The 13,246-nt window shown below is 46.1% G+C and overlaps 1 pseudogene; it reads left to right on the top strand.

The window, feature by feature from the left end:
• Positions 1–1,865: 1,865 nt before the first annotated feature.
• On the top strand, positions 1,866–1,979 carry LOC136654850 (5S ribosomal RNA; annotated as a pseudogene).
• The last annotated feature ends 11,267 nt before the right edge of the window (positions 1,980–13,246 follow it).

Here is a 13,246-nt window from a genome sequence, read left to right as displayed (position 1 = left end):
AAAATGGGATGGCACCGGCCCTTCTCTGTGGTAGGGTTTTCCCACCTGCCGTCTCCTGGGAGCCCCTCTTTGCTTCCTTTTGTAGGAAACCTTTCTGCTCAGTGTGGCAAGAAGCCCCTTGGAGGTCTTATTAAAATTCTTCCTTCATGCCGTAATATATGTTGTACAAGGCAGGTGACAGCACCCCAACAGTTAATTCTTTATTGGGTTGAAACGGAAGCAACAGAGGCAAAGCAACTCTGCAGCTGACATCTCCTGGCAAAACTGCACAGTTGGCATCTTGGAACAAGAAATTAATCAGAAGGGAGAATCAGCCCATAATCCCATGGCCAGCAGTCTTGAAGAGCGAGGATGTATTATTTACAGTATACAGCTGTGAACTAGATTTACAGACAATGGCTGCAATCCCACACCTGGCAATATGAGCTCCAGGCCCATTGACTTCAGTGGGATATAAGTGGAGGGGGGCATAACCTCTTCCGACCACAAAAGGTTCAAGGACGAGGATACATAAAACCTGCACTGATCTGAACAAACACCATTTCGACACTATCTTCGTAAAGTTAGGGTTGCTCCTTACCCCTCTTTCTGAAAAGTTGTCTAATATATAATAGGAGATATGAGAAATATGATAGTTCCCAGGAAATTCTTCATGTTTATTTATTATGGATGATTCTTCAATGCATCTCAAAATGTTTGGAGGATTTTATTATATGAATATGTTCTGTCCAGTTATCTGGAAGTAATCATGGCAAAAAGCCTGAAACGTGTTATGTGACCATATGTTGGCATCCTTCAGTCTCGGAAGACTATGGTATCATGCTCTGAATTGTGGTTCTGGAACAGTGTCTAGTGTGGCTGAAAAGGCCAATTTGGGAGTGACAATCCCTTCCACACTGGGAGCAAGTATAGTGTGTCCCTGGTCTGTCTCCCTGGCTATGGGGCTTCCTTCTTTGCCTCTTTGCCTCAGTCTGTTGGGCAAGTGTCTCTTCAAACTGGGAGAGGCCATGCAGCACAGCCTGCCTCCAAGTGGGACTCTCAGAAGCCAAGGTTTCCCTATCTGTTGAGGTCCATTCCTAAGGCCTTCAGATCCCTCTTGCAGATGTCCTTGAATTGCAGCTGTGGTTTACCTGTAGGGCGCTTTCCCTGCACGAGTTCTCCATAGAGGCAATCCTTTGGGATTCAGCCATCGTCCATTCTCACAACATAACCAAGCCAACGCAGGCGACTCTGTTTCAGCAGTGTATACTTGCTAGGGATTCCAGCTCGTTCCAGGACTATGTTGTTTGGAACTTTGTCCTACCAGGTGATACTGAGGATGCGTCGGAGGCAGTGCATGTGGAAAGCGTTCGGCTTCCTCTCCTGTCGTGTTCAAAGAGTCCAGGACTCACTGTAGTACAGAAGTGTACTCAAGACGCAAGCACTGTAGACTTGGATCTTGGTATGTTCCATCAGCTTCTTGTTGGACCAGACTCTCTTTGTAAGTCTGGAAAATGTGGTAGCTGCTTTACCGATGCGTTTGTTTAGCTCAGTATGGAGAGAAAGAGTTTCAGACACGTTGAGCCAAGGTACACAAAGTCATGAACAACCTCCAGTTCATGCGCAGAGACTGAAATGCAGGGAAGTGAGTCCACATCCTGAACCATGACCTGTGTTTTCTATGTGACCATACAGACCAACCATTTTCAACCAGTGTGCCATGGCACACTGGTGTGCCGTGGATGGTCTGCAGGTGTGCTGCAGGAGTTTGGGAGAGAATCATTTGTTAGTAGGTCCACTGGGGGGTGCAAACTCCTGCTGTCAGTGCAGTGTGCCTTGTCAATTGTCAAAAAACTGATGGTGTGCCTTGACAATTGTAGTGCCTTATCAACTGTTACCCTGCACATGCCCAATCTCATCTGATCTTGGAAGCTAAGCAGGGTCAGGCCTGATTAGTACTTGGATGGGAGACCGCCTGGGAATACCAGGTGCTGTAGGCTTATACCATAGTCTTTCGAGACTGAAGGTTGCCAACCAACCAGTGTGCCATGAGATGAAAAAGGTTGAAAATTGCTGATAAAAACACTCTTGTCTATTTTCACAGCTATAGAAGTTGGCAGAAAGGATTGGAAGTAGGGAGGGTGAGCTGTGATTAGAGGTCAGCATTACTGTGAACTGTAAACAGAAGGAAGGCAGGCATTCAAATCTCATACACTTTTCTCAGCTGCCTTCAGGGAAGTCCCTTGTTAAGAAATAAGACTTGTAAATGGAAAACCTGGAGTTATAAGGTGCATTGGTGGAATTCATTTACCAAGTTTTTCTCCTAATGCCTGGAGGTCATTGCTCTGTGAAGATATAATGTGTGTGTTCTTTGATTCAGAATTCGCCTTATCACTGCTGTGTCAGTGGGTTTATTTACATGATCTTCTAATGTGAAAATGGAATTCCCCTCCACTTATTTTGGAATCCTTCGGCATCCAGGTAGTATGGCACCCTTGACTAGCATCTAACAGGGAAAAAATAAATCATAGCCCCTGCTCTGTACTTTCTCATAGTCATCCTTGGCAATGATGGTACCTCTTGTTTTGAAGCCCGCAGTTCATCCTCCCTTACTCTAGGCCTGCAGTTCTCAAGACTTTTCCATCTCCAAAGCCCTTTACTCTCCTAAAAGGAGTATTGGGGAGCCAGGCTGGCACATGTGTGGGGCTCAAACCAGAGTAACAAAGCAAACTAGGCAGGGGACAAATGGTGGTCACTTCTGGTGTGCTTGTGGATCCTCTGAACAGGTCTCAGCGAACCCTAGGGTTCCTAGGAGTACACTTTAAGAAACGCTACTGTAGACAACAGCTGATTCCCTCCAACTGTCCACATTCATCCATCCAGGTTTAGACACAATCCTATTCCAGAAGTTCTTGGCAGATTTAATTTTAAACTTTAAAAAGCCCAGAATTAGAAATCGCCTTCTTTACCTTTGCCATCAAAGGCTCAAACACTCCCATGTTCATTTAATTATTTGATTTTTTTGTCTGTAAACCACTTTGTGAACATTTTTGCTGACAAACAGTAGTATATAAATATAACAACTAAGTAGATTGTGATGATGCAGCATCTTTAAAACTTAAGATTACAAAGTGCATGAGTTAAACCAGGTGAAATTCTGAAGCGTGATGGCTACCTGACATCAACAATTCTGTAGTATTTACAGTGACAACATGAAAGGGTTTCTTCACTTCTCTAGACTTTATGCTACTGTGATGCAAACCAGTTTTCATTGGCAGAAAGCCACATTGCAGACTTCCTAATATCAAAACTTCCACATGGCTCAGCATAGGAAATATTTCTTAGGGACAAACTCAACACAGAAGTTCCATGACTCACATTTTTGGCATCTATTTCTTTTTAAAAAAAAGTAGACACGTGCACCCTGATCTGGATTGGGGCTGTAATGAAGGGAGTTTAACTCTTTGTTGCCACATGTCCCCCCCCTTGCTGATTCACAACTAATTTAAACATTCCCCAAATCTTCTATTAGCCACAAAGAGAGCAATTTATGGGCATAAATTCTTACCTGTACGTTTTCCTTGGCTAGTTGCAGCTTGGGGCAGGGGGAAGAGAGATGGGGACTAAGGTCACAATATGGTTCATTAGTAGTAGTAGTAGCAGCAGCAGCAGTATCATCTAACTGGCCACTATTTACTATTAGTAGCAGTAGTAGTAGTAGTAATTGTGCCATCAATATACATGGCATGTTACAAGAGATTAAATCTTGGGCCCAATCCTAAGCACTCTCAGCACCAGTGCTGAGCTCCAGTGTCACAAATGTGCTGAAAGGCACACCTGCAGCAGCTGGAGAGGAGTGGCCACCAACGCTGGGTCAGCGCCAGTTGGAGCTGAGCCTCAGCACCTTGTGGAGGGCTGGCCAGCGCTCCAGCAGCGCTGACTGGTGGTAAGTAGTTTTGGGGCAGGGGGAAAACAGGGAGTGGGTGGAATGGGGTGGGGAAGAGCAGGGAACCGAGGTGGGAGGAGGTGGAACCCAGAAGGCCTGACACGGAGTCTCTCGAGTCTGCACCAGCAAGATAGCCAGCACAGACTTGAGAAACCCCATTGCAGGGCTTGGAGCTTTCCCCAAGGAAACTCCCGGCAGTTTCCTGATGCTGGTGAATACAACAGTAGCAGCTTTGGCTCCGCTGCTCCTGTGGGTGACGGGAAGCTTAGGATTGGGCTGTTACTCCTTACTTCCTTTTTAAATCCAAGGAGTTTGAGAAGGGGAAGAGGAGGAGGAAAAGAAATGATAAAAGAAGCAGGCAGATAGGAGGTTAACTTGAAGGTAACTGGTCAGGCAAAGGCAGCAGAACAGAGGCAGCCACCAATCTTTCACCTCAGCCCAACTCATAGACAGGCCAGCCCTAGAAACATGGTAGCCGCTCATAGAAAGTCAACAACTGCTCAGCAAGCACAAAACATTGGGGAGATAATGGGAGTAGGAAGAGGGAAAAGGGGTTGAATGGGCCTGATATTGACTGTGGTTCCGTTATTGAAGGAAGTGGTATTGTGCAGTCCCCATAGGCATCTTCTAGGTCAGGGATGTCAAACATAAGGATGAGGCCCACGGAAGTTTTTTATCCAGCCCTCAGGCTCTCCCAACACCACCATCAGCTGCTCTCAGTTATTGAACTGTGTGGAGGTGTCACTACTGAAAAGGGGAGCACACATGATAATTGGGCTGTATGATCAAGATTTGCATATTTTCTCTTTGTCATTTGCAGCTAATAACTTCCTAAGTGGGGAAAAAGTGCTTATGGGGAAAAAACAGGTCATGACCTGTTTAATGACATCACTTCCTGCTTAATCACTTCCAACCCTCGGCAGATATCATGAATGCTATTTGGCCCACTGTATGAACTGATGCCCCTATTCTAGGTCTTAGTATGAATGTGCTCCCCAAATGCCAGGCCTACATTCCCCTATAAATACTCATATATTATTCCACAGTCATATTCACTAACCCGCTTTGGTCCTGCCAAGACTAAAATCTCTTCCTTACACCAACACAATTATTTTGAAGCACCCTTGGGGGGAAAAAAATGACCCTCAATACTCCTTATTGAAAAGAAGAGGAAGAGAACAATATAGTCAGACCACAATACCAGGCCCCAAGGTCGCCTTTTCTCCTTTCCTTTTGTCTCACAACAATTTCCCCTCACTTGATGATTGCAATTAATGTTTTCATTCAACTGCAAAAGCTGGTGCTCAGTATAAATATTAGCAGAGAGAGCAAAACTGCCATCCTTTGCACCACCAGCAGGGTAATATCCCTTCCCCCCACTGCTCTATTTTCCCATTATCCCTTTAAAGCAGAGCAGGACTGCTGATTACAAAAGAGGCAGTTTGACTCTAGCAATAGGTCTTCTTCACTAATCCTCACTGTCATGGAAATTCCAGCTGCTACATGAATAAGAAGCTCAATCTGTATTTGCCAGCTCTAATATGAAATCTGTCAGAGCCCAAATTAATGAGTTCCAAATTCCTTACATCACGATAACAGGTTAAGACTGGTCAATTAATTACATAAATCCTTCCCGATTCATTGTGCATTTTCAGTCGAGATTGTGTCTTACATTACTCCATGACACAAGGCCTTTTGGCTCTTGTTGTTCCGCAGAAAAGCCCCCATTTAAGCAGAGCCGGGCTGCCATAGCCAAGTGTTAAATGTCATGCATTGGATTTGCACTTTTCTATAATTGCTTTTGTTAAAAAAAAAATCAAATTAAAGGCTTTAGCACTGCAGTGCATCTGGGGAGGGAGAGGTTAGTTGAATGGGATCCAAGAGAATCTACTCCTCCCCTTGCCAGTCTGAAAGCCAGTCAGATTCTCTCATTGTATATGGGAAAAACACAATAACAAGTTGTTCATATAGGTTTCTTTTGCAACTGATGGCTTTTAGTGGCCCAGGCAATGGCCAGTTTGGGAAAGTGACTTTCCCAAAACTTCCCTGTGAAAAAGAAAAATCAGTCATGCCATTCAATTTGGAGAGGCTCTGAATAGCCTGAAGCAGATCTCTAGGATGTTCAGTCAGTGTGGAGAAGGCCTGATTGTCACATCTGTTCTTGGGAAATGTGTGGGTGTCTATCTCTCTTTTTCCCCAATCCCTTTTTGCAAAGTGAAACTTTCATCTGAATGTGCCCCCTTGTGGTGTGATCCAAATTGAGCACCACTGAAATAGGGACATTTTCTGAAACCTGGTTTGAGAAAGAACATCCCTCACCAGCATCCAGAAGTTTCACCAAGCAAAAATGATGAGCCAGTGTCACCTTGTAAATGTTTTGCCACATCAAAAATTAACATAAAAATTGGTCATATGCATATGAGGCAGAAGAGGACTGTTACTCACAGCCGCCATTTGGGCTGCAATCCAGCAAGGTGATATGCGCACAGTGCTAGGAAAAATCAGCACACGCTAGAGCTTTCCTGTCTCTTCTATTTATTTTCATCTGCTATCATGTCAAACTCCTAAACTACTAGTTAAGCTGAGGAAGGGATAAGAAGCAATTCAGGGGCTTGGGAGGAGGAACTACTGAAAGGTAAATTGACAGGAAATCTCAGGTGCGTGCACACAGGCTCTGGATCATGGCCTGAACACATTATTGTCAAGGCCCTGACAGTCTATCAAATGTGTCAGGAACATCATAGGACAGGCCCATAATCAAGACTGAACAACAGTCAGGAGACATTGCTGGGAGAGAGGACACTGAATGCTTCCTAGACAAAGCAATATTTGTGCAATGGAAGAGCTATTTTAATCAAGAGTAATTCCAATCCACAGAATGGACTGGATCAGACTGTGTCAGATTTTGGGATCTACTTACGCTTGCTTTGCACAATCTAAAGCACCTTCACACAATACATCTCAAGCTGCATGTGTGCCTGTGATCTCACGGCTGACCTAGCACATGGCCCACGGTGGCAGCACTGTATATGGGGACACAACAGACAGGATGCAACATCCTTCACAAAGCTGGATGCCTTTTGGCAGCATTTGGAGCATGTGAAGTATGAATCAGTTGTTTTCGTTGCCGTCATACACTTGCTATGCATTGCAATGCCACTGCTCAGAGAACAATCTCCTATGACTGAGAGCTGCTTTACACAATCACAGATTAATAACCGCTGTGCTTTAAGATTAGCACCATCTGCCATGTGCTTCCTTCCAAGGCGTAACCCCCAAACCTGATTTCATAGCATATAGAACAGCCTGGCACATATCTGAGCATATACAGAGTGCTTCCCACTACAAAGTACTGTAATTGCAGATTGCCCTTACGTATCTAGAATTACAGGAAGTAGGGCTTATGGTTTCCATTCTGGCTAGTTGTAATCCACCATTCCTTTTTAGAAACAGGTTGGCATGGAGGCCATGTTTCAGAACACATGCTTTGCACATGTATTTTTGCACATGTATTAATAATCCATGTATTTGCACTGGTATTAAGCTCTGCAAATGTATTAGGAATCCATGATCTGCCTGTGTATTGAGACATCCTCCTTTCAATACAAGCATTTAATGCCTCTATACAGTAGTAAAAAAAATTGTACTACAGAATGACAGACATAAGAACATAAGAACAGCCCCACTGGATCAGGCCATAGGCCCATCTAGTCCAGCTTCCTGTATCTCACAGCGGCCCACAAATGCCCCAGGGAGCACACCAGAAAACAAGAGATCTGCATCCTGCTGCCCTCCCTTGCATCTGACATTCTGACATAGCCCATTTCTAAAATCAGGAGGTTGCACATACACATCATGGCTTGTAACCCGTAATGGATTTTTCCTCCAGAAACTTGTCCAATCCCCTTTTAAAGGCATCAGAAATAGTAAAGAACATGGGGAAGTTACAAAACAGAAGAAGTATACTGGCCATAGACAGGCTCTGGTAATTGCATAAACTGTGATTTGCATGGTGGATGAATAAAGAACATTGCAGAATCAAGCCAAGAGCCCATCTAGTCCAGCTTCCTGTATCTCAGTGGCTTACCAGATACCTCTGGGAGCACACAAGACATCGAGATTACTGTATCCAGTTGCCTGCTGCTCCCTTGCATCTGGTATTCAGAGACAGGCTACCTCTAAAACCAGGATGTTGCATACACCCATCATGACTTGTAACCTGTGATGGAATTTCCCTGACAGGGTACTTTTCCTTCATTAATCTGTCCAGGTTCCTTTTTAAAGCATCTAGGCCAAGTGCTATCACCACATCCTCTGGCAAGAAGTTCCACAGATTAATTCCACGCAGGGTAAGGAAATATTTTCTTTTGTGTGTTCTGACTCTCCAGACTCTCAATTTTAGTGGATGGTCCCTGGATCTGGTGTTGTGTGAGAGGGACAAAAGTCCCTCTATCACTCTATCCATTCCATGCATAATTTTATACGTCTCAATCATGACACCCCTCAGACACTTTTTATCTAGATTAAAGAGTTCCAAACACTGTAGCTTTTCCTCATAAGGGATACAGGATGTCTCACTCTTTTCTGCATCTTTTCCAGTTCCACCATATCCTTTTTGAGATATGGCAACCAGAACTGGCTTTACCAGTTTGACTCCAGATTTGGCTTTACCATTGATGTGTACAATGGCATAATAATATTGGCCATTTTATTCTCAATCCCTTTTTTAATAATCCCCAGTATGGAATAACCACCACCCCACAATCTCTCTCCTGATTTGTCACAGACACCTCAGGATCCATCAGCATATGATAACAACAACTAGGTATTTATATACTGCCTTTCTGATCATGGGATTACTCCTCTGACTTTATTCAAGGCAGTTTACATAGCAGGTATTTCTAAATCCCTCAAGGGGATTTTTACAATCATAGCGGTTCTCTCTTTCAAGAACCAACAACATTTCAGAATGGATCTTCCTGGTTTGGTCTCACTTCTGGCCTCCAGTTCTCCCACGCAGGCTGACAAGCAGCTCCATCTCTCACATGGAGGGCAGCCAAGACGTTTCTTGCTCACACCAAGAGCAGGTGGAATCACTCAGCTCGGCTTGTCAGCTGCTTCAAGGTCTCGCCATTCTCAGCTGTTCAGGGAGCTGCCGGTGTCCTCAAACTGGCGACCTTCTGATGTTATCTTCAGGCTAACAGAGGCTTTACCCTCTAGACCAGACCTCCTGCCCTTTCATATATGTGAAATGATGGTTTCTTCTCAAACTGCATTACTTTACACTTACTTACATTGAAGTGTATCTGACATTTTGCCGCTTAGTGCCCCATCTTGGAGAAATCTCCCAGTTTGGAGAACTTTTAACAATTCATTCTAGATTTTACCACCTGGAAAGGTTTTGGCTAATGCACAAACTTGCCCACCTCACTGCTTATCCCCAACTTGAGGTCGATTATGAACACATTGAAAAGCACCACTCCTAAGATCAATCCTGGGGCACACTGCTTTTCACATCTATTATGAAAATTGTCCAACTACACCCACTTCCTGTTTCCTGTTCTTCAAATGGTTCCATTCTGTAAGAGGAACTGCCCTCTTATTGCCTGACTGCTGAGTTTTCTCCTATGTTGTATAGTACACAATAACAATGGCATTGAAAAAAGCTATGTAAATTAGCAATTTTAAATGTGGGCATTTGAAAAGTCAGAAGATAGTGAAAGCCCCTCACTGTGACCTGGTGTAATGTGCTTGCTGGAACTACAAATCAGCAAATCTCCAGTTAGTTAACTCTGCTATGAATTTACAAAGTGGCCTTAGACTAGCCACACCCTCTCAGCCTCAGCAGCAATATACAGGTAGTAAGTATTACTGCCTTACCTTGTGTTGTACAATAACACACAAGAAGCAAAGTGTACACTCAAAAAGCACTGTAAAAATGTTGGTGGGAAAATCCTAAAAATTGGGAAGGGGGGGGAAGAAGGGTTCACAAGCCCCACCACCTAGTGTTAAAGCAAATCACACCCACCAGCCCTCTAAAAAATGGTAACTAAGGGCCCAGTCCTATCCAACTTTGCTGTACTGATGCAGCTGCAACGCAGCCCCACAGTAAAGGAACAAACGCTCCCTTACCTTGGGGAGGCCTCTGTGATTGCCCCTCCCCACCACAGGACAGCAGCATTCCTGGGGGGTCCACACATACAAATGATCCTGGGTGACACAGCTGGGGGGCCACCACCCTCCTCAGCCATGCAGCTCTGAGGGTTGCCCGCTGCCTCCCTGTCCGAAAGCGTTCTGAGCATCAGAGAGGCCATGTGCGGCCACCTCGGTCCTCAGAAGGACTCCTAAGGGCCTTAAAACGTCACTTTGGTTTTCCAGTTTCACTTTCAGAGGCCTTAGGAAGCCCTCAGAAGGCCTCCAGACGTGACTGGACCCCCCAACATTTTGCTTGGGTCAGCACAGGGGCCAGGATCGCCACTGTTGCACGATGCAGTGCGCACATCAGCGCTGGAAAGCTGAATAGGACTGGGCCCTAAGGGATTGCGCCTCACAAAAGGGAAGGTGGCTGTGGCCCTCTGGGCTCCTGTGATGTGTGCTCTGAAGAAGTTTCCCTTGAACAAAACAAGCCACCCTGCTTCGAAATTCAACTCTAAGGGGTTTATATATTATGCACTGCAGCTCTCCCCCCCAAAGTGGACCTAGATCGGGTCCTCTTTAAAGTGGCAGAGGACTCTTGGTGATGGTGATGCTGGGGGGGGGGGGGGGGTTGCTGCTGTACAGCAGGCCAAGGCAGCCCCCCTTCAGCAGTGGCTCCCTCTGCAGCATCCCCCTTTGTGAGAGGACGCTTGGAGGGAGGCTGATGCTGCTTCGGGTAGGCGCTCCTCTTCTTCCAGCCACGGATGGCACCGCTCCGCAGGCAGCACCCTCCGGCTTCCCCGCCTCAGTGCTGCCCCTCCCCGCCTTGGCATAGCAGCGCCGCAGCTCCTCTCGCCAGCGCGACGCGTAGCGAACAATGAGAGCCCCCCAAGCCCCGCTGACCCCGATTGCGGAAGTCATCAGACGAGCCCTGCTCCGCACAGATCGGCGACAGCCGGCAGCCGGGCCGTTTGCATCACAAAAGCCGGCCCTGCAGCCGGCGCCTGGGAACGTCCTCCCCTCCTCCCGCTCCAGTCCGCCTTGCCACAGTGTAGCCTCGCAATCGCAGCCCCTTCTGCTCGCCTGTCCTTTCATGCCTTCATCTGCAATGGGTCCAGGAGGGGGGGGGGATGGTGGGGTGTGCGCTTGGGGGGGGGGATCGTTGGAGATCGTTTTGCAAAGAGACCAGCACACCCCGTGCAATGCAAGCAAGCCAGCCCCTCGCTGCGATTTTGCAAATGCGCCCCCCAAGCCCCCCCCCCGTTGTTCTTGCTGCCACTTTATTCCATTTGCACCTCCTGGTTGCTCTGGTGGTTTTGGAAACGCCCACGATGATGTGGGTCAGGGTCACATTTGAACTGCTGGCTTCTTTCCTCCCAGCCTTGCTCTTCTCTTGCTCCCCCCCCCATTCTTATTTGGGGCGTTGCTATGGGTAACGGGATCAGGGCTGGCCAGCTTGTCTACCTGACAAACAGCCCCCCTCCCCCAGGCAGGCAGAGCTTTGGGCACATGGAGGGCGCCTGGAACGCAGACTCGCCACCGGAGGAGGAGGAGGAAGGCAGCCGAGCCAGCGCCCTGCGTGCGCCTGCAGTCCAGTGTGCGCTCTGCAGCTGCAAGAAAAAGTCTAGCTGGGGGGGTGGAAAGGGGGGTGGCAGAGCCGATCCAGGCCCAGAGGTAAGGAAGCAGCAAACTGTACCCACTCCAGGTGGTGGCAAAGGGGCTGGAGAAGGGAGGGGGAGGGGGGAGGCTGGCTGGCTGGTGATGACTAAGGCATTCCTTGCAAATCCTCGCTCTGCTCCTCGGGTGAAGCCAGATGGCTGGGGAGGGGCCTCGAGTGCGGCAAGTCAGCAGGCGGGGTGGGCGATGTGGACTGGAGACCTCGCCGCGTGGAGAAGCTGGGGGCAACTCGGGAGAACCAGACCTGGCAGGGATTGGAGTGGCTGCTAAGTCCATCCTTCTCCCCCCCCCCCCCCATCCATCTGGAGGAGGGAACCAATGAGGAAGAAAGTTGGAGAGTTGATGAAGACTGGGAGGCACCTGGTGTGTTGCATTTCCCAATCAGAGCCGCACAGGAGGGGGGAAGGTTTACTCCGAGATGCGTGTAACGTGTGGAAGCGTTACAGGAGTGCAAGACGTCCAAAACCGTTTTTACTTATTTCATTCCCTCCGTTTCCCCCCCCCCCCCGCTTACTACTACTTTACTTAACAGTTGGGTCGTTTTTGATCTTTCCTATTTGATGTTGAACTGTAGATCCGGCCAGTTTTAAAGGGGTGCATGTCTGGCAGCAAGTGCAGACAAATGATAGATTTGGGGGCAAGTTATTTTTTTTTTCTGATTTATATAAATGATTATGCCAAACAAGAGGGAAAGCGGAAGAAAATGTGCTCTCTAGATGCGGCAGCAGTTTTAAGAATTTTTAGATTTTAGAAGATGGTTTATATAGAACTCTTCTAAGAATCCATTCACATTGCAAGCAAGCCCATTCAGGGTGGTGGTTTTTGTTTTTTTTAAAGGTGTTTTTCTTCTAAATTTATTTTTGAGGCCTTTGCTAAAAAAACACAAATATTGCAATGCTTTATATTTGACTATTAAGTAAATTCAGGTGCATCATCGCTAAGGCTAGTGTACTTTTCCAGGTAAAACTACTTGTGGGAGGACAGTTAGTATTACTGTAACTATTAGGAAGCAAAGGACTTTATTAAATGAAAATTATGTGTGCATGTCATGTTTTACTCACAACTATATATGATGCAGCTGGGGAAAAAAATGCTAATTTGGAAATGAACAAAAAAATAAGAATTTTTGAATGTTTCAAATTAACAGGTTGTTCCATATAAGTCTTCAGTATGCCAAGATAAAAGTATATAAAAGTTTTCTGGTTTTCACATTTCCATAGGCTATTGAACAAAAATCATCTTGGAATGCTTGTTACCTATACAAAATAATGGAATAATGTAAACTTGTAAATTAGTCACCATTTTCCCTGCAAGAGTTGGTATTTTGCATCATGAGAACACATTTTTAAAAGCAGAAATGGGGGGGGGGGGAACTGAGCCAACTATAAATGACTCCAGAAATAGGGAACTGATGTTAAGGATTCTGTCATCTTTGAGAAAACTAAATCTTAGATTAAAAACATTGTCCAAACACCCCAAAATATAAAAATGAACCAAAATCAGCATCTG

This window comes from Tiliqua scincoides, chromosome 5 (assembly GCF_035046505.1).
Source record: "Tiliqua scincoides isolate rTilSci1 chromosome 5, rTilSci1.hap2, whole genome shotgun sequence".
Taxonomy (NCBI): Eukaryota; Metazoa; Chordata; class Lepidosauria; order Squamata; family Scincidae; genus Tiliqua; species Tiliqua scincoides.
The sequence above is the reverse complement of the archived record's forward strand: the minus strand, read 5'-3'. Positions and strand labels throughout refer to the sequence as shown.